The following is a 23,117-nucleotide window of genomic DNA, read 5'->3' on the forward strand; positions in this document are numbered from 1 at the left end:
TGATGCTGCTTGGCCTGCTGTGTTCATTCAGCTCTTCACCTTGTTATCTGAGCTTTTCCAGCAACTTTGTTTTTGTTCCTCTCTCACCAATGTCAGATTGGTGGCTCAGACTAGGTTTAAACCAATATAGTGTACATATGAAACAAACCTACTCTACAGAACTAGCATTTAATACACCCTCAATTGCTTCAAGACTTTATTAAAATGAATGCCCTATAGAAAAGCATAAATGTTCTCATAAATAAATGAAACATTTTAAAATGCAGTAAATAGTAGAAGAGATTATAGGTACAGATAAACATAGGAAAAAATAATTAATGTAATCCCATATGGTATCAAGAAACAGCAGAAATGATCAGATATTGCGAAGGCTGTGGTCTCTGACAGTTTGCAAGATGTGTTCCAGTTCTCGCTATGTCCCTAGCCAAGCCAATCTAACATCTGAAGAAGGGTCCAGACCCGAAACGTCAGCTTTCCTGCTCCTCTGATGCTGCTTGGCCTGCTGTGTTCATCCAGCTCTACACCTTGTTATCTCAGATTCTCCAGCATCGGCAGTTCCTACTATCTCCAACACAACTACATACTGGCATCTAATCAGCAAAGTGGAAAATAGCACAGGAGTTCTGCTCCACAAAAAAAAATACAACCTGGCCAATTACTGCCCTAATAATTTCCCCTCAATCATTAGCAAAGTGATGGAGGGAATCATCAACAGTGTTAACAAGCATCGCATACTTCACATTAGCCTGCTCATTAAGCTTAGCTTGGGGTCTGCCACAGCTTGTGATAGCCTGGTCCAAACATGCACACAAGAGCTGAGCTCCTGAGGTGATGAGAGACTGACTGTCCTTGACATCAAGGCTGCATTTGATCAAACAAACCTGCCAGAAGCCCTAACAGAAGTGGAACTGTGGAGAAAATACTCTGTTATTGGGGCCTAGTGCAAATGAAGATGGTGGTGTTTGTTGGATATCAATTATCTCATTCCCATCCATCACTGCAGGAGCTCACAGCGGAACATCCTGGCCCAGGGTAAGGACAATACCACTGTGCCACAAGACCCCTATTCACCTCTGGTAGATATTTTCTGAATCAACCTGTTCAGAAATTACATACCTTTGGAGCAGCTGGGAATTGAACTCTGGCCACCTGATCCAGCGGTAGGGACACTACAGTTGCACCATAAGTGGAACAATAGAAGAAAACTCAAAAATTTTCCTTCGGGAAATAGATGGTCCAAGCCAAGCATTTTGCCAAAATGATATTTATGTCAATGGACATCTCACTTTTAAGCTTGATTGGATAGCAAGTGACTATATTGGGCAATACTATACCATGGCTGAAAAAAAATTGTTTGCAGCCAACACCAAGACAATTACAAGGACCCAAGAAGTATAGCACTCAAGATTAAAAGATTAGCTACAAACTACACTACAACACAAGGATTGTCAAATAGTCAAGAACCTGTATGTACTTTGTGATCAAGCATTTTCCTTCTTGAGCAAGAAGAACTGTTTTATCCTCAACATTCTTCGAAAGATAGTAGAGACTAGGCTTTAAAAGATAAAGAACTCCTTTGATCAGGATTAGGGAAACTCAATACTGAATACGACATCACATTAAAGAAAGATGTTGAGTCATTGTGTCTTTACACAGCAAAGAATATTCCACAGTTTTTCCCTCAGAATTGATTCTAACAATTTGCTTACTACTGAAATCAAACTGACTGGCCTATAATTATTTGGCCTGTCTGTTATACACTTTTTAAACAACGGTACAATGTTCACATACTTCCAATAATCTAGTACCACATTTGTATCGAGTGACAAAAGTAATCTTTAGGGCATTCATTTTATCTTCCCTGGCTTCCTTTAACAGCCAGGAATATAATCCATCTGGCCCATCCACTTTGAGGATATCAGTCCTTCTAGTACTTCCTCCTGCATCATGCTTATTGTATCTAATATTTCACACTTAGAGTCATAGATTCATAACTCTTTGACTAGAATGTCTACACCATTCCTGTCCTTTGTGAAGGCAGAGACAAGGTAGACTTTTGTCTCATTTGGCAATTATGACTAAACCTCTAAGATAACTGCTCAAGAAGTTATAAGTTAGCAATTGGAATCCATGCCAGAAGGCTGCTTTCCAAAAAAATCATGCTAACGGTCAATGAATGTCCTACCCACTACAATCTATTCTTTTCAATGACTGTAGCTATTGATTTTTCAGCTACATGCTAGGGAGCAGTGATCTTGCAGTAACAATCAGACAGGTATCGAAAACCAGGTTACTGTCAGACAAAGACATTGTATGCAGTCATTGGGAAGGAGGCTGTTTTGGTCATGGGGGCTTTTGGGAGATTTTCAGACTACATCTTTGACCTGAAAGTGCTCATAGTGACAAACCATAAATCACCTGTTTCCTTACTAGCTGAGGAAGAGTTGGCAAGCTCCATCAATTTGCTTAGTACCACTTCCTTCATGGCTGTAATTTTGTTAAGTTTCTCTCTCCTTTCCACCTCCTAACTTACTGCTATTATTGGAATAACTGGTGTCAACTGGTCTCAATTATCTTTAGTGCATGTCCCGGTACAGTGGCTTTACCGGCACAGTGGCAGTGTCTCTGCCTCTAAGTAAGGAGTCAGAGTTCAAATCCCACGTTCTCTGCAGGCGTGTAATGACATTTCTGAACAATTTCATTGGGAAATATCTATCTTGATTCATTCTTTAATGGACCATCATTTACAGCATCATTATGCCAGTCCAAAGGTCCATTGATTTGACCATGAAGATCTATTTGGAACATCAACAGTATTTCACAAGTGTAGATGACTTATTAGTATAAGCCAATTATGTCACTTTTGAAAAAAGATACTGATTTTCATACACTGGCACCTCCACACCACATCCTCCCAAAGACATTGACCACCCAACCCCACACCGCTCCCCCCACCTCCCCCGCACCCCCACCCCCCACCCCCACAACTCCAGTTAAGTCCACAGGACTACAACAGGTTTAGTGGAAGCAGTAAGTTGGCCATTGTAATAGATGTCACCATACACAATTGTTGACATGGTGCAGGGCTGGATGAACACAGCAGGCCAAGCAGCATCATAGGAGCAGAGAGGCTGGCCTGTTGTGTTCATCCAGCCCTGCACCTTGTTGTCTCAGATTCTCCAGCATCTGCAGTTCCTACGATCTCTGATACAATTGTTGACTTTTTGGAACAAGAATTATGATATTGGACATGAGACGTTAATAGGAAATTTACAGTCGTTCAAGGGACAGTGGACTGGCAGTGATCATATATCATTCATACTGCTGAAATTGTACTAAGAAACTGCAGGAGCCTCATCCCATGTGGGTCAATTGCGCACCAGTATTTGATAGAGATGAAATCAATGAAGAACATGATACTGGAAATTACTAACAGATCTCACGTTATCAAGGATATAATCAAAGTCAACAGTTTTAACTCCAAAGATATACCAACCTTCCAATTCTGGTAGAATTGTTAACCTTCCTGAATTTGTAGGGGAAACAGGTTACTGATAAATGTAAGTATATACACAATGCATTAGTATTGGCAATGGGAAAAAGAGCTTGGAGTGTAGTGTACCAGGGTCTAAAAGGGTTAACACTGAGGACAGCACAGCCTAATACACTGATATGTATGGACTCAGGTGGGAGAATAGTTCTGGATTTTATAAGAGTCAGACCTAACATCGAAGTCTCCCTCATAATCTTAGTAACAACGCCTGTCATACCACAATAAATTGTACCTGATTATTATCGTGCAACTAACAACACCTTATTGAAGACAACAGTCTTTTCTCATTTGGTTACCACATAATTTACGTGTACCACACTAGTCCAGTCAGGCTTTTTAGATAACAAACTAAAAGAACAATGATGGCTGTCAATCTAACTGATGTCTCTTTCACCAAGGCTGCTGTGGTGAGGATCCACTATAGAACACTGACTGTCTGTACAAGAAAGAATAAAAGTTTCCAACACGCCAAATGAAGAAGAATGGAGAGCCCTCCAATGTCTGATAAAGATCCTCCTCTTAACCAACAGTGCCAGAACCAATCCACTAACATTTGTTGTTTCTGGGGCCCTTGTGTAAACAGTTGACTGATACGTTTGCTAACAAAACAAAAAGCCTCACTTCAAAAAGTAATTCATTGTCTGTGAAACATGTTCCGATCTCCTGCGGACATGCTAAGATCAAGGATATCTCTTACAGGCTTTGTTTTGGGATATATTTTGTTCCAAACATCATAAATAAAGGGTTACAACAACACAGGGTTCCCTTGGTGGGTTGGATGTATGAAGGTAACTCTGAAAAACTTGCAAGTATGAGTGTAGCTCACCCTTGGTGTCATTAGATTTTCCTCAGGTGGAAGGTCTGAAACAGTATGGAGCCCCTGTGTACCTTAATATAGAAAAAGCTTCTAGGACTTGACATTAACACACATCTAGCATATTCCTAAACAAATTACTTTTGTTTTAAACTGAGTTTGGGATTTTGACAGATTATATTTTTTCCTTGTATATTCAACTATGCTTAGAGATATTTGAACTAATACATTAGTTCATATAGATTATGTTAAAAAATGTTTTAATAAACATTTATGTTCCATAGGCAAGCAAAGGTATTGGCTGAAATTTCACTGAAACCTATTTAAAACATAAATAAATAAGAAAAAATAAATTTAGCAAATTTCAGGTATTATTCTAAACGTAAAACACAAACTTAAGATATAAGCTTCAATGTAAATGTGGCTGAACAAAAAATATGCTTTCAACTCAACGCAAGAACTGGAAAGTCATTCAAACAGCAAATCCTGTTCAATATTTAAGAACTCTGCTGGCTAATTAGAATTCCTTTTTGAATTGGTAACCCCTTCTTCTTGCTGTTGCTCCTGCACTTCTCTAATCTTTACATTTGTTTCTGTGTCTCGTCTTCTTATTGATGGAGGATTCTTTCCACTTTTGTGTCTCGTTTTGTGATTTTTCTCTGTTGTGCCTAGTTTATTGGCTTTGGTTTCTTTTCATTTTTAAATTGTCACTATGCCAGAGTCTCTGTCTGTGGGCAATCCATTTGCTGCACACAGAATATATTCTATCATTATAGGGGATCACACAACAAAAATATGTCTATGTCTAAATGATTCTATGTCTAACGTCATGACTTTGGAATAAATTTTACATATAAAACTGGACTCCAGCCATGAATCAGATGATGGATGATTGACTTCCAAATCAATTCTGCTGAGGGTTTCTAAAACCACAATTCCCTCGATATTGGAGTCACTAGTGTAAATAATTGTCAAGTTTTAAACAAAATTATATACAGTATAACTTGCTTTCTGTGATCCTTGGCTCTCAGTTTACCAACCTTTGGTTTGCAAGCAGGCTTCATTCATAAAATCAGCCAAGCCCACAGGGTGAACTATGCACACCATACATATGTATCTAAAAAGGGATGTTTTTAATCACATTTTTAATTACATTTTTAAAATGTAGCCAGAATGTTCTGGCTAATAGCAGAGTTTGAATCACTGATATCAAAATCTGTTCTAGTGGAAGCATGGGGGAAGAGAATATTCAAATTGGTGCAGTTTGGGTGTAATTTGTGCCAAAATTGCTGATCAAATTCAGAGCAGAAACTCTACTTTCATGCATTTAAATATTACTTGATGAAGACTTGCCAAATTATTCAGTTGAATAGCAGAGGGGAGGGAGCTGAGCCATTCAAATCAGGGATTTCCCCAGCTCAATCCTAGATCCATCAGTTTCTATCCTCATACAAAGTAAGTAAGGGGCTGGAGAGTGGAAGTTGGGCAGTGTTTCCCATTCTGAAAATCTGTAATGCCCCTTTGAATTCTATATGTCAACACTGGCTAAATTCAAGATTAGGCTGGATCAACATGTTATCCAAAAGAAATTGCAGACTAGTTACATTTTAGCCACATGCACTAACTTCTGCAGAAAACGAACACTAATGCAATACCAGACTTAGTTAATGTCTATTATCTTCTGGAACCCAAGGAATTTAAACATTCCATTCAAGAAATCATTTCACTCTGCTTTTGATCTTTCCCTTTTACCAATCTCATAAAAACAGTTAAAGCATACACACATATGTTACACATTTCCTATTAGAGTCACATGCTCAATGATTCAGTTGATTAGGCAAATTACTCAACAGAGTTGCAAAGAGCTGCCTTTTGATTTATTGGACAAAATAAAATCAAGTCTCAAGTTTATTATAGCCCATATTATTGCCTATCATTAAGTTCCCTGTTGAAACTCACGGTCTAAGGTCTTCAGAGATGAGCAAGTGAGAAAAAAAAAATCACTGAGCCAGGCAGTTAGTGACAGAGCTTTATCCATTGGAATTCATTAGAATTTGGTTCTTGTTCTGCCACAGAGAAATTAGCTAGTACTTTGTTTTGATTTTGGTAAGTGGTTGAGATCTTTTCTATTCTTAAGTTTTAATATAATACACAAATTTCTGGTAAAATTAATAAAATATATAAACAATGTAAATAAGTAAATACATAATTAATTAAAGCTCATTAATGATGGCAGGTTATGTTATGCATCAAGACTGCATCATGTGGGAGCTCTTGGATACCATCATGATTCAGCGCAAATATGTCTGCAGTACATTTGAGGTTCAAACAGCTTTCGCTCTCAGTTGATAAGTAGGAGGATTGACTACAAACGCAAAAGCATATCAAGGAGGAGGGAAGTTACCTCTCTATACTAGAAAGCAGTCTCATTGCTTCTGATGGGATCTTCTGATTTGGTCAGTAGTCAGGGACAGAATGGTAATGGGACACAGAGGGCAGAAGTGCAGAAGACCTAGCCCCTACAATTGTTCAATAAGTTTGAAGTTCACTGAGCCATTTGGCTGAGACCAGGGTCTTCAGGGTAGGTGAGCAAACTGATCATGGCAATTATGGCATTGGAAGGCATACAAGTAGAGTGAGCAGCAAAGAGTGAAGTTATAAAAGGAGGTAGTGCAGCAGGGATATTGACATTGTTTGCTGTAGCAAACAATGAAAGTCTAGATGGCTGTGTTGACTCTCTGATGCCAGGGTCCAGAACATCTGCTCTGGACTATAAAGGAACTTGCAGTGGGGGATGGAGGGAGTGCGGTGGGGAGGGAAGGACCCAGTGGTCTGTGTAGAGACCAATAACATATATAGAAGATGTATGAAGTTCTGCACAGAGAGTATGAGGATCTCGGCACCAAGAAGTAGAAGCTCAAAAGTTACTACATCTGGATTATTACCTGCCCCACGTGCACATAGGGTGAATAACTGTACAAAGGTGAATCCATGGCTCAAAGACTGGTGTGGGAGACACCAATTTATAGGCCACTGGCACCAGAACTGGGAGAGTGGAGGCTGTACTATTACAATTAACTACAGAAGTACAGCGCTGTAAAGACCAAGCAAAGATAGGTGGGAAAGTACATTGTGAAGGTTGAGTGAGTGAGCAAAAATCTGGTAATGTGGGAAATGTGAAGTTGTTCATTTTTTTGTTGGAAAATGAAAAGCAGCGTATTACTTATATGGAGAATGATTGTGGAATTCCGAGGTGCAGAAGGATTTAAATATGTTGGTGCTTGTGTCACAAAAATTAGTATGCAGGTACAACAGATAACTAAAAAGACCTTTGGGATGATGTCTTTTATTACAAGAGTAACTGAGATTAAATTGAATAATTTTTGAAATTAAAAGTAATGATTTTATGCTTCTGTTATACTGAGAGCTAGCAAAACCACATCACAAATATTATGTGCAGTTTTGATTTCCTTATCTAAGGAAGGAGGTAAATGCATTGCACTAGTTCAGAGAGGGTTACTAGATTGTTACCTGGAATGAATGGATTGAACAGGCTGGGTATGTTTCCATTGGAGTTTGGAAGTGTGATAGAGGTGGGGGGTGGGGTGGGGGGGTGGGGGGAGGTGACTTGATTGAAGTGTGTAAGATCCTGAATGGTCTCGAAGATTGATGTGAAAAGGATGTTTCCTCTTGTGGGCCAGGTCAGAACTAGGTGGTACTATTTTAAGATTTGGCTTAACACTTTTAGGACAGAGTTGAGGATAAGTTTTTTTTCTCAGAGAGTTACATGACTTTGGAGTTCTGACTCACGTAGTGGTAAAGGCAGGTTGATTAAATAGTTTTAAGAGAGATAGATTCTTGATGGTAAGGGAATTGAGGGCTGTCTGGGATAGATGTTAATATGGAATTTAAAACATAACATATCAACCATGAATGGAAGAGTGGATTTGAGGAGCTAAATGATTATCTTTTCTTATTTCTTATGTTTATATATTCAAGTATTCAAATTTTAGGAAGGCAATAGGTGCCTTTAGAACTGTAATGTAGACAAGAGTTAAAACTTTGCAGAAAAGGAGAGGATAAGGAGCAAAAATAAAAATTCACAAGAAGAGAACAACATTTGTTGCGATACATAGCAGGCAGTTTGATATTAGGGTACCCAAGATATAAGATTTTCCAGACTATAAGCAGACACTAAGATGGCATGTTGTGTAGTTTCTTTTTAGAGTAGAAGGATCAGTTAGAATGTTGAATGCACCTTTCCAACAAAGTTTTCTTGGATCTTGAGGATGTCAAAGCAAAAATGCAGATAACTTCCCTGCAATTCTCTGTAACATATAACATCCACACACGAGTATTTCTGAAAATGCATTACAATACTAGCTCATGTTTCTTCACAAGCAAGTGGGACTCTTATTGGTTTATACAACGTTAAAAGGAAGAAATTGGAATGTCTGCATATAAATTCATATCTATTTTTACACAGGATTAAATTTTCCCGGTGATGGCTATTTCTGGAATCAAGCTATTAAAAAGAATTTTGATTTATTTGATATATTTTGATCTAGACAAGCCATTCCCAATGTAGATGAACCATTCAAAGCCAAGTTCCTTCTTTGAAAATTCAATTACCAGTTCATGTTTGCGCAGGTACCTGACCAAAAGTACAGGTGCATCTAGCTTTGCATGAGAAAGCTGTGAAGAAGCTCAGAAGCAGGAATGTGTTATGAAGAGATCAAATAGTTGTTCACGTTCATCCTTTGTACAAAGGGAGTCATGAAGTAACCCATAATCCTGTCTTTGTAATTAATTATCACCAAAGTAAATAGTAGAGAGATTTTAATATTTATGAGCTTTAAGGCGGCAGCTAATTTTTCTGGATACAATGGAAATAATCTTCAGAGGGTTATCAGGTGGTATGCTTTGCAATTTATTCAAAATAAAAAGCCTGCTTTTTGTAACTTTATTTTTAGCTTTAGCTAAGCTACTGACTCTACTTCTGCATTATAACAAAATGCAATAAGAAAATACAGATGTCTTTTAAAATTGCATTGAATTTAAACAATATTGAATGACCAGACAGAAGTCAGCTTTCAGAAGAAATAATTTATTGAAGTTCAGTTCTTTCATACCATTCCATTTTTGCAAAGGGACTATTATGTTTCCTGCCCTAATAGATGATCCTAATAAGTTTTGAGAAACAACAGCTATTTCGAAGATTCTATTGCAGCAGGAACATATGGAATGGCCTGTAAATTATTGTTAAAATAGAAAATCGAAACTATTTTCTCCTGTTAGTTGATGCGATAATCAACAGATTTATAAAAAGTGTGAAGCTTTTAAATTTTGGTGTTTCAGTCACTGCAGGCGAAAAGAGTATTATCTAACACTTCTCAAAAAATTTAGATTTACAGGCATGACCAATTAAATTGTCTCCTGTGCTGGATTACTGTTATGACTCAGTAAACCTTATTTCCTTTGTGCTTTGCTTGAAAGACCAGAAGCATTTTCTTTGGTTTTATTTCATCAAAATAGTAAAAGAAATACAAGTTTCTGTGCGTACTCCCAAGCCCTTTTTCACCTTCACTTTATTTTCTTTCCAGGTTTTGGTCAAATCAGAAAATTTTGTCCTGCTTCTTACTCCTAGACTAAAAGCCTACCCTATAGCTAAGGGAATTTTACACCAACATAACTAGAGCTAAAGTACAGAATATCTGTCAGCATTGGATGATTTTAAATCAAAATTGTCTTTTTTTTATATTAACTGCTCAGAAAAGCTACATTTGAGCAAGAGAAAAGGGGATTAGTTATATAGAATAGTTCCATAACCAGACAGTGGGAAAACATACAGTGAAGTTATTTAGAAATGCAAATAAAAAGCATTATGGACACAAAACACAGTGGAATTTTATCCTTTTTCAACACTCAACCCTACAAAGACCATTTTAAAAAATCTCTTTTGAAAAGTTTTAAACTCCATTGCTACTCAAGATACAAACAAAACTATTTCAAAACAATTTGTAGGACAAAATACATATGCCCAGTTGCTGTTGGTTTTGTCAGACCACTTGCATGAACAAAAATATATTAGTAGGTGATAGGTTGAGCAGGACAAGAAAAGGCCTTATTGCAAACCTCCAGCATCTTCAATTACCATTGAAAATCATAACATTAAAAATGAATACCGACACATCATAGGAACAGCAATGAGTGGGTAACAAAAGATCCAGACTTCTGAGTGTTTGGTTTCTACTTTAAAAATCTCTGGGCAACCCACTAAGAGTAGACAGTCTAATTCAAAACAAGGTGAGTGGCAACTATTAGTAGAAAGTAGGGGGGCTGCCAGGAGAAAAAGACAAAATGTCTTCAAACAGACTAAGCATATCTTCTAGATATAATTTCCACTGACCTTGTATGTAAGTCAACAATGTGCAGACTATATATAATAACATTTTGATAATTGCTATAACAACGTAAATAAAATTTACAATTATCAGTTCTATGAATTTAGAAACCAAGAAGAGAACACTGAAACCAAATTGAGTTACCCAAATCCATAGTCTAACATTCAAATAAAATTAAATAACTTATCAGCAAATAACATCCCGAACACAATAAACCATTCCAAAGTGCTTCACACATACATTATAAAACCATCATGACACTGAACTACTTAAGGAGATAAAGGGGCAAATATCTAAAAGTTTCATTAAAGGTAAGTTTTAAGGAGTATCTTAAAGGAAGAAAGTGAGGTAAAGACGCAAAAAAATATTATGGAAGGATGTCTAGAATTCAAGGCATACACAATTGATGGCATAGCCACCTAAATATACAGAAATTAAACTAAGAAATGCGTAGAAGATCAGAATAAGAAGAGTGCAGATATCTGGGAGGGTTGTGGGACTAAGAAGATCATGAGGTAGGGAGGAGTAAGGCCATGAAGACAGTTGCAAACAAAGGTGTGTATTTTTTTAAAAAAGGCACTGCTTCATCAAGTTAGCAAGTATTGGAGACATTAGTTGCTGAATGGATGAAATAGTTGTGCAATGACCAGGTCCTGTCACCAGGTCACCCTTTGTTTATTGGTGAGCAGTACACTGACTGTGGCCAGCCGGTTCAGATTCAGGAGATTCTAATCTCCTGGTTATTTTTTTTTCTCTCTCCTGGTTATATTGATCAGCCAAGGCTTTCCTGATTGGCCCAGGCTAACAGCCCCAGTCAAGAACCTTGTAGTTAATGAGGTCAACCTGGTTCCACTCACTACACCCCCTCCCCCTACCCCCGTCAAAAATCTGGGCATGTAGGCCTGATCTTGCGGTTTTTTTTTTTGCAATACTTTCATCCCAGGTCCAGTTCCTCTGACTCAGACTCAGACTCAGACACAGGCGTCGTGCACCAGACCATAGGCTGTCTCTTGTGTCTGGAATGTCTCGGAAGAGTCTCCTCCTCTTCTTCCAGTGGCAATGGTATCGAGGCTGCATCCATTTTGGATTCTGAGGTTTTCTCGACGCTAGATGGAGACAGAGCATCTGTACTTTCTGCTGGGCCTTCTGCTGGGTTGTTCTGAGGGGCCAGGTATGTTTTGCTCCTGCCCAAATGTGAGGTAACGGCTTTCGGGTGATCCACGTGTTTGTTCTGGATCGCATCACCTACTTAAACTTTGTAAGTCACGGGACCTGACCTCACGTCAATCTCACCTTGTACCCATACAGGGCCATTTCCATAGTTCCGACACCAAACTTCATCCCCTGAATTAAATTGTCTCTCTCGCTGAGAGGAGGTATTTGGCAGGCATTGGTGGTCCTGCTGCCATTTCACCCTCCCCCTCCCCAGTTCTGGGAATATCAGGTTTAAACTGGTGTGGAGTCTTCTCCCCATCAGCAACTATGTTGGATTTATCCCTGTTGTTGCGTGTGGAGTGGTCCTATAATCGAACAGGAACTGGGACAGTTTGGTATCAATTGATGCTGTGGACTGCTTCTTTAAACCTGCCTTCAACGTTTGGGTCAATCTTTCTGCAAGACCATTGGAAGACAGGTGGTATGGAGCTGTCCTTATGTACCAAATGCCATGGACTTTAGGAAATATTTGAATTCCCTGCTGGTAAATGACGTCTCATTGTCCGTGACCAATACTTCTGAGAGTCTGTGTGTCGCGAACAATGCTCACATCTTCTCAATCGTCATCCCTGAGTTTGCTGAACAAACCTTATGCACATCCAATCTCTTTGAATGGGCACCCACAATGACCAGGAACATTGATCCCATGAAGGGACCGGCATAGTCAACATGCAACTGAGTCCAGGGTTTACCTTTTCATTCCCACGAATGTGCGCGGGCTGCTGGTGGTAATTTTTGTCCTTGTTGGTACTCTGGGCACTGCCCTATCATCATAGCTTTGTCAGCATCCAACCCTGGCCACTAGGCATAGCTTCTTACCAGCATCTTCATCTTGGAAACCCCTGGATGACCCTGGTGGACTTCCAGTCATAGAGTCATAGAGTGAAAGAAGCCCTTCAGCCCAAACTGGTCCATGGTGCCCACTCAGCTAGTTCCAATTGCCCACATTTGGTCCATAACCCTCTAAACTCTTCCCATCCATGTACCTATCCAAATGTTTTTAAAATGTTGCTATTGTACCTGCCTTGCTGTATGAGCAGGTTGCCCCTTCTTAAATCTTCCCCCTCTCGCCTTAAACCTATGCCCTCCAGTTTTCAATTCCCCATCCCTGGGAAAAAGACTATATGCATTCATCCTATCTATGCCTGTCATGATTTTATACACCTCACTAAGGTCACCCTTCATTCTCCTACATTCCAAGGAATAAAGTCTTATCCTGGCCAACCCATCCCTATAACTCAGCCGACTAGTCCCAGCAACATCCTTGTAAATATGTCTTTCTTATAACAGGGTGACCAAAGCTGTACGCAATGCACCAAGTGTGGCCTCACCAACGACTTATACAACTGTAACATAACATCCCAACTCCTATATTCAATGCCTCGACCGATAAAGGCCAGCGTGCTAAATGCCTTCTTCACCACCCTGTCCACCTGTGATGCAGCTTTCAGCGAACTATGTACTTGTACTCCTAGGTTCTTCTGTTCCACAACACTCCTCAGGATCTGACCACTTATTGTATAAGGCCTACCTTGGTTTAACTTGCCAAAGTGCAACACCTCACACTTATCTGTACTGAAAAAAAACAAAGTTGCTGGAAAAGCTCAGCAGGTCTGGCAGCATCTGTGGAGGAAAAAACAGAGTTAACGTTTCGGGTCTGGTGACCCTTCCTCAGAACTGATAGTGGCTGGGAAAACATCAGTTTATATGCAGAAAATAGGGAGGTGGGTGGGGTAGGGAGTAAATGATAAATTAGAGCCCAAAGAGAGAGAAAGACACTTGGACAGACAAAGGAGTTGCTAACGATCTGGCTGGGAGGGTGAATAGTTGTTAATGGGGACTATTAGTGACTAACAACAGGGGGTGTGTAGTGGCATGCTATGTGGTAGCAAGGCTTGGTGTGTGGGTGGGGGACTGGGACATGGGAGAGTTTAGGCCCTAACATTATGGAACTCAATATTGAGTCCGGAGGGCTGTAGGGTCCCCAAGCGGAAAATGGGGTGTTGTTCCTCCAGCTTGTGTTGGGCTTCACTGGAACACTGTAGCAAGCCGGAGACAGAGATGTTGGCCAGGGAGCAAGGTGGTGCATTGAAGTGGCAGGCAACAGGTAGTTCAGGGTCTTTTTTGCGAGCAGAACGTAGATGTTCTGCGAAGCGGTTGCCAAGTCTACGCTTCGTTTCCCCAGTGTAGAGGAAACCACATTGTGAGCAGTGAATGCAGTAGACTAGATTCTTGGAAGTGCAGGTGAAGTGTTGCTTCACCTGGAAGGTATGTTTGGGCCCTTGGATACTGGGGAGGGAGGAGGTAAATGGGCAGGTGTTGCACCTTCGCCGGTTACAGGGGAAGGTGCCGTAGGGCTGTGGGGGAATGTTGGGGGTGAAGGGAGTGTGGACCAGGGTGTCCCGGAGGGAACGGTCCCTGCGGAAGGCGGACAAGGGAGGGGAAGGGAATATGTGTCTGGTGGTGGCATCTTGCTGGAGGTGGCAGAAATGGCATCTAATGATCTTATCTGTATTGAATTGCATTTGCCAATCCTCAGCCCACGTCCCATCTGATCAAGATCCCTTTGTAATTTTTGATAACCTTCCTTGTTATCAACAATACCTCCTAATTTTGATTCATCTGCAAGTTTACTAATCATGCCTTATACATTCACATCTAGATCATTACGTAAATCAGACATAACAAAGGTCCTAGTATCTGGCAGCGACATTTTCTCGGGACAATCACCTGGCTCCCCACAGCAATATGCTATCTTCTACGATGATCTAGTCTCACTGGGTCCAAAAAGGTTTCAATCCTGGTTGCGATGACCCTTCTGTTTCCCCCATTACAACCAGTTGTTTTAGTTTCACTAGGAGAGCACCTTTTTGCGTCCACAGTCGGATATTGCCTGTGGTGACTGCAAAGGTGTGCAGAAAGTTTAAAACCAAAGAGGACTCTCCCAAGGAAGGCACCACTATCTACCAGTGGGAGACGGCTCACGGCATCTACATAAGCCACTTGTCTTCCTGGATGGCCTTCTAACTTATACTTTTACACGCTGAGAATAAGGCCCCAATGCTGAATTCTACTGGAAGCTATGGGCAGCACTGCCTTGTCTTCTTTCAGTAGCGGTAGCAGGGGTTTGTAATCTGTGACTATGATAAATTTCCATCTGGACATTTACTGGTGGAACTTCCTCACACCAAATTTAATCGCCAAACCTTCCTTCTCTATCCGGGCATAATTGCATTTGACATCAGCCAAAGTCTGGGAAGCATATGCTATCAGGAATTCCTCCCTGATGAGCCACTGGCAAGCCAAGGCTACACTGATGCCATAAGGGGAGGACAGTGCATTTCAACACTACTTCTCATTTCGGATCATGGTGGTCCAGTAAATGGTGTTCTCCAAGCTCAGTTGGACAGGTGAAGACGTCCACTTCCAGTGGGAAGCCCTGTAGTTGCCATGCTCTACTTGCCACATTTTCTAATGACAAGACCAGCTGCAATGCCTGTTCAAAGTCCTGTTGGGCCTCAACTAATAGCTGCTTCTGCATGGTTACGTCATTAGTCCCACATACCAAACAATTCCTTAGCATTTCATTCAGGGTTAACCCAAAATCACATACCTCTGCTAGTCATTGTAACAGCTGGATAAAACCAATAGCATCTCAGGATTGGAGGAAGTTTGGGGTAGTAGTATTCTTTAATCAACTCTTTGAAGGTTTTAGTGTCTGGTGCCTCTAGGAATGTTAAGCCCCTTATAACCGAAAACGCTGCGGGCCCCCACGCAGTCAGAAAGATTACTCATTACTTTTCACCTGCCCCAATGTCATTTGCCTGGAAAAAATTTTTCATTCTCTCTGCAAACTGGGCCCAGTCTTTGACAGGGTCAAATGAGTCAAGCTTCCCAAATAGAGGCATGATGCTTGAAATGCTCACCCCAACTCCAAGATGACAGTTTCAAAAGAATGTTCCTCTGGCGTGTCCTGTTTTCTCCAGTCGTCACTGAAATAACTGCGCAGAGGCCCATCATCAAGTCACCCTTTATTTACTACTACACAGTACACTGGCTGTGGCCAGCCGGCTCAGAATCAATCCTCAACTGAGGACATTCTAATCTCCTGGTTGTTTTGGTCAGCCAAGACTTTCCTGATTGGCCCAGGTTAACAGCCCCAATCAAGAACCGCATAGTTAATGAGGTCAACCTGGTCCCAATCACTACACCAGATTTGCTATAAGTTAGAGGGCATGTGCAGCAGGGTTAGAGATTCCATTCAGTTGGTGAAGATTAGAATACAAATGGCTTTCTAGGGGCTAAATAGCATGGTCACATCTGTAGAAAGCAAAGGTATGGATAACATTTCTTGCAGCAGATGAGTTGAAGTGGAGTCAGAAAATACTGTGGCAGTGGAAATAGGGAATCTCGGGGCCAAATATACCACCATGACTGTAACCAGTTTGTTTCAAACTTCAGACAATTGTCAGGGAATGTAACTTGCAGAGGATACCTGAACACAATGGCTTATCAGCCTTCCCAACAGTTAAGTGGAGCAAATACTTTCTCAACCACCAGCAGGATTTCTCCCTAATGACATCTCATCATCAAAACAGAAACATTAAGAAGGTCCAAACATAATTTCCATTTGTCAGAACACTTCTTCCCAAATAACAGGTTAAGTGCTTTTGAATTACAGGTGGAAAACGACGCTTGTGATTAGGAGACTATACCACATAAGTATTTCAATATAAATACCTCACTTAAATCCTGAAAACCAAGGCCAGCATTGAAAGCCAGCACTGGCCAAGAAAAGTCTTGGGAGCAGTTTAGAATTCAGCAAAGAAGGACCAAGGGATTGATTAAGAAGGGGAAAATAGATTACAAAAGTAAGCTTGTAGACAACATAAAGATGGATGCTAAGAGTTTCTATAGGTATGTGAAGAGAGAAATGTAGGATGCCTACAGACAGTAAAGGGGGAATGTATAATAGGGGACAAAGAAATAGCCAAGGAACTGAATACATACTTTGGTTTTATATTCACATAAGAGGACCCAAATCAGATATCAGAATTGTTGGAGGATGCAAGATTTGGTGAAAGGGAAGAACTGAGGGAGATCAATATTAGTAGAGAAATGGTGCTGGGGAAATTGTTGTGATTGAAGGCCGATAAATTCCCAGGGCCTGATAATCTACATCCCAGAGTACTTAAGGAAGTAACTCCAGAAATAGTGGATGCATTGGTGGTCATCTTCCAGGATTCTATTGACTCTGGAACAGTCCCTCCAGATTGGGGGGTGGCTAATGTCACTCCAATTTTCAAAAAGGGAGGTAGAGAGAAAACAGGGAATTATAGACCGGTGTGCCTAATATTGGTAGTGGGGAAAATTCTCAAATCCTTTGTCAAGGATTTTATAGCAGAGCATTTAGAAAGCAGTGGCAGGGTCAGACAGAGTCAGCATAGATTTATGAAGGGGAAATCATGCTTGACAAATCTGTTGGAATTCTGTGAAGATGTAACTATTAGATTCGACAAGGAGAAGCCAGTCGATGTAATAGATTTGGACTTTGAGAAAGCGTTTGACAAAGTCCCACATAAGAGATTAATGTGCAAGATTAAAGCACATGGGATTGGGGGAAGTGTATTTAGATGGATAGGAAACCGGTTGGCAGAGAGAAAACAATGTGTAGAAATTAATGGGTCCTTTTCAAATTGGCAGGCAGTAACTAGTGGGGTGCCACAGAGATCGGTGCTAGGACCCCAGTTATTCACAATATGTGAACAAAATGTGACATCTCCAAGTTTGCAGATGAAACCAAGTTGGGTGGGAGGGTGAACAGTGACGAGGATGCAGAGATCCTTCAGCGTGATCTCAACAGGTTGGTTGAGTGGGCAAATCAATGGCAGATACAGTATAAATTGGATCAATGTGAGGTTATTCACTTCAGACGCAAAACAAGAAGACAGATTACTACCTTTTGGGAGACGGGAGTGTGCAGCAGGACCTGGGTGTCCTTGTGCACCAGTCGCTGAAGGTAAGCATGCAGGTGCAGCAGGCAGTAAAGAAGGCAAATAGAATGTTGGCCTTTATAGCGAGAGGTTTCAAGTATGGGAGGAGATATGTGTTGTTGCAGTTGTACAGGGCCTTGGTGAGACCACACCTGGAATTTTGTGTGCAATTTTTGTTTCCTTTTCTGAGGAAGGATGCCCTTGCTCTTGAGGAAGTGCAGTGAAGGTTTACCGGGCTGATTCTGGACTGGCGGGTCTGACTTATGAGGAGAGATTGACTAGGTTTGGATTGTTTTCACTAGAGTTCAGATGAATGGGGGAGGATCTCGTAGAGACTTATAAAATTCTAACAGGGCTGGACAGGGTAGATGCAGGGAGGATGTTCCAGAGATGGTGTATCAGAACCAGGGGACACAGTTTCTTCTATCCACCTCCCCCTCTCTCCCTATTTATTTCAGAATCTCCTTCCCCTCCCCCATTTCTGAAGAAGGGTCTCAACCCAAAACGTCAGCTTTCCTGCTCCTCTGTTACTGCTTGGCCTGCTGTGTTCATCCAGCTCTACACCTTGTTAACACAGTTTAAGGATTTGGAGTAGACCATTTAGGACAGAGATGAGGAGATATTTCTTCACAGAGTGGTGAGCCTGTGGAGTTCATTACCACAGGAAGTGGTTGATGACAAAACAATGAATATATTCAAGAGGGGACTAGATATAGCACTTGGGGTGAATGGGATCAAAGGTTATGGGAGAAAGCAGTTAGACTATTGAGTTGGACATGGATCGTGAAGAATGGTGGAGCAGGCTAAAAGGGTTGAATGGCCTCCTCCTGCTCCTATCTTCTATGTTTCTATGTGTGTTTCAACCACATGGACTTACGTAGATAAACCTAAAATCATATGATGTTGTAGACTGTAAAAAGGAATTTAACAGTTGTTAAAACAGATTGGGGAAGATGGGTTACAGGTGCTCATTAAATTAGCAACGGATTTAAAATGTAATCGAATAGACAGACTAAACAAGCCGTTAAAAGCAATTTGAAATTGTTAAATCTTCACCAAATGAAAATTAAAGAAAACATATAATTTGGATAAAATGACTCTGATATTCATAATGATCCTTTTTTGTTATACATCAGCGATATTAGGTCTTCAGGTTTCCAGAATTTGAAATAATCATATTTTTGGATTCAAAATGTAGGAGCTTCATTAAGTGTATTTCTTGGAGCTCTCCAGGTGCCTGGTAGACTAACAAGTTGTTACTTCAATGCAACAGTAAAATTTGGCAACTTGAATGTTTTTTCTTATAACAATTAGTTCCTTTATTTTACAAATAATATAACATTCTACAATACATTTTTTCTACCCAAAAGTAAATTAATGCCAATAATTAGACAATGGCAAGCAAATTTTTAATACATGCTCATTGCCTAGATAACACGAGTTTTATAGGATAAAAGATACTGGATAATAATAATCTCACCTGTTGAGATTTAGATTTTTAATTAATTTATGGGATGTGAGCAACACTGGCAAGGGCAACATTTATTTCACATCCATAGTTGTCCTTGAGCAGAATTCCCATCCATCTGTATCCTGGGGTAGGGGGGAGAGTACGGGGAGCTACCATAGGTCATAAACATGATTAGGTCAAATACATAGAAACATAGAAAATAGGAACAGGATTAGGCCATTTGGCTACTCAGTATCCAATTGCTGCTTTGGCTCTAAACCCTTTGATTCCTTTAGCTCTAAGAACTATATGAATCTCTTTCTTGGAAATGTTCAATATTTTGTCCTCAACCACTTTCTGTGGCATAGAACTCCAGAGGCTCACCACTCCCTGGGTGAAGAAATTTCTCCTAATATACACACTAAACCTATGGCTATGATAGCAAGTCAGCTAGGGAATTCTGCAGAATCCTTTTCCTTCTCTTTCACACAGCTAATAGTGTGGACTGGAAGTTTTGTGGAGGCAGTTTTAACCAAGGCATTTGAAATTATGTTAGATGATTATATTGAATAAAACAATGTGTAGGTCTTCAGGGGAAGAATAGCAGAATAGCACTAAATTGTCAAACACATTCAGCGAGCCAGGGTAGAAATGATGGAATACTTCTGCTCCATTACAATTCTCTGACTTTGTGATTCAATGAATAACTCACCTCCTGACTCCCCAAAGCTTGTCTATCATCTATGAGACACAATTAATTCTCCACTTGCCTGGAAGAGTGAAGCTTGTATAACAATCGAGAAGCATGTATGGGAATGGTACCATTTCCAAGCCACTCACCCTCCTGATTTTGAAATTCATTGTTGCTCAGTAAAGTTTTGGAATTCCTTTCCTAACCCTATGGGTGTACCTGCATCACAGGCACACAGCAATTCAAGAAGGCATCTGCCAATTTTTCTGCCATTCACAGTAATGCCATTGAATGGCAAGAGGAGATGGTTGGATTTTCCCTCTTTGAAGATGATCATTACCTGGCTCTCAAGTATCCTGGGTATTAATTGCTGCTTATCAACCCAATCTCAAATACTATCCAGGTCTTGCTGCACATGTACGTGTAGACTGCTTCAATATCTGAAATGTTGTGAATAGTATTGAACATTGCACAATCATCAACAAATACCCATGCTTCTGAACATAAGATGGAAGAAGGCCTTTAGCTTATCATGAAAGGTAGCATTGTTTGCTGACAAATCATAAACTATTCATACTGGGCCAATGAAACAATATCACAAGTACTTTTGCTAAATATATTTGTAGAAGTCCAAACCAATTTAAATAAATTGATTGTCTAGCCATTTTAATTCCCTTTTTTAAATTGTTTCCTGGTAAATTGTAATGTCCTCTGTATTACCTGTTTTCTGTGAACTCTTCCATTTTTCTATTGAATGTTTACAGCATGTTGCACCTTTATTATTCTTGGTTGCTACAGTGTAGGTGCTTGTGTGTTAGTCAATGTTGACTGTCCTCTCAGTCGAAGTGTTAATATATCACAGAATATAAAGGTTATTTTGAGCAAGAATTCACAGCACAGTTTGTATCATTTAATGGATTTTTTTGAAGAAATTAATACAAGGTGTAGGGAGCACTCTTGCATGTGAGTCTAAAGGCTGTATGTTAAAGTCTTACTCCAATACCGTGCACAAAATCCTGCCTGATGTTTTTGTGAAGTATGGAGCAAGTGCTGAACTGTTGGGAATGCCATCTTTTGGAAGGAATGCCAAACTGTTTGCCCTCCTTATTAAAAAAAAACTGCTTAAAAGAACCTAGTGCCCTATTTGATGAAGAGCATGAGAATGCTTTCATTGTGTCAGCCAATACTTATTCTTTGCCTAACTGCTATAAAAACAGATCATTGAGTTATTCATTTAACATGTTGTTTCTGAGACCGTGCCATGTGAAAATTGGCTGCTGTGTCGATCGTGCAGTAACAGAGGCTGGTCGTAAAGTGTTCTAGGATATCAAAATGTGCAATATAAATGCCAGTTTTTTTTCTTTGTACAATTTCTAATTTTTATTCCTAAATTCTTTATTGGATTGTAAAGTGTATATTTATGATATTCCACTGTTCTTCATGCTCAATTTTTCTAATTCCTTGCTGAAGATATTACTGGTAAAAGAAATTCAACTTTTTTATAATGTGATTATTTAATCCATAGCTAATTTGACTATTTAGTTACACAACTCCAATTCCAAACAGGTGGGAAAATTTAAAATGTATTTTAAGCCTTGCTACATGTTATTGTCCTTTCAAATTGTATTTCCCTTGATGTTCTTATTGATCATGTCTTAAAGGCAAAGATGGACACTACAGATCTCAATAGTTCAGTGACAAAAATCCATCAAAGGCAACAAAACATCCTATTGAATAGTTTGTCTTCGGGGTCATGAGCAGACAGGAAGTTTCTGGGGTCATTTCATGGAATGATATGTTCATTATTCTGCTTTAGCCCTCGGGAATGCTGGGATTGATCTGTCATTTATGGTGAAGATTAAGCTCAGCAAGGCTGATCTACATGGACGCAAGATGTTACTGAGAACTCCCACATAGTGTCTGTGGGTTTAAGGAAATGTTTTAGAACTGCACATCATGAATGTTTCATAATGACATCTTCACTTGCTGAATACAAAAGCTGGGAGCAGGCACAAAGGAAGCTCTGATGTTTCTTAGAAGCAGGCACAATTTATTTAATGTTTTCCTGATGGAAATGAGAAGACATTAGGTTAGCTTAGTGCAGATTTTGTAGTAACAGATTGAACCAGAAAAATTCAACAACCAATTCTGGCACATTTTTAAAATCAGAACTTATACCTATGCTCTAATATTAAGACATACCAAGATTTGAGCGTAGGTGAAGACACCTTTAATCTTAAGGTATAGAACAATCAAGCAGAATGCTGCAACTAAAATTAAAGGTAACTGTGGCTACACTTTGTAATATGTCTGGAATAATTCTCCAAATGATCAGATTTTTATTTATATATGTTATTGCTTTCCCAACAATTGTCATGTAAACAGACCTCAAAATTCTCATCCCATTGAACTTTTATTAGAGTTCTCATCCACGTTTTGTGATTGAACCTTTCTCATTCACTCAGACACTTTGCTGGATGTCAGAAGAAAATGATTACAACTCTGTATTTTAAGGACATGGATCACAACCGTCTTTCAATAAAGAATGATATGTTGCAATTAATTTGGATGTATTATATCTAGTCTCATTCTAAGATTTTGTAAGGTTTATTACTATACTATGATGGAAGCACTCATGGTAATGTCCCTGAAGACTTTGACATGTTGGTGTGTTTACCTTTATTCATGTAAGGAATTCAACATATTTATAGCATGTATTTAAACTGCTGTGAAAGGTTAAGTTGCATGAGGTCTAGTTAGTAAAAGGCTATATCTAATTCAAGTAGTTTAATAATATCATTATTTTTCAGTCCCTATTACTGAAATGGTTATTGCCAAAGTCCTGCCTTCATTAGGTATAGAAAGAGCCTGAAATTATTTAACCAAAGAATTGGTTATTATTCTAATTTTGACATACTTAATTTAGATAATGAGTTATGTTGGCTAGATACATGCTATAAATTTATCTCATGGCTTTGTTGTTTGCTTTTTTTGAGG

Source organism: Rhincodon typus, chromosome 23 (assembly GCF_021869965.1).
Source record: "Rhincodon typus isolate 14 chromosome 23, sRhiTyp1.1, whole genome shotgun sequence".
Classification (NCBI taxonomy): domain Eukaryota; kingdom Metazoa; phylum Chordata; class Chondrichthyes; order Orectolobiformes; family Rhincodontidae; genus Rhincodon; species Rhincodon typus.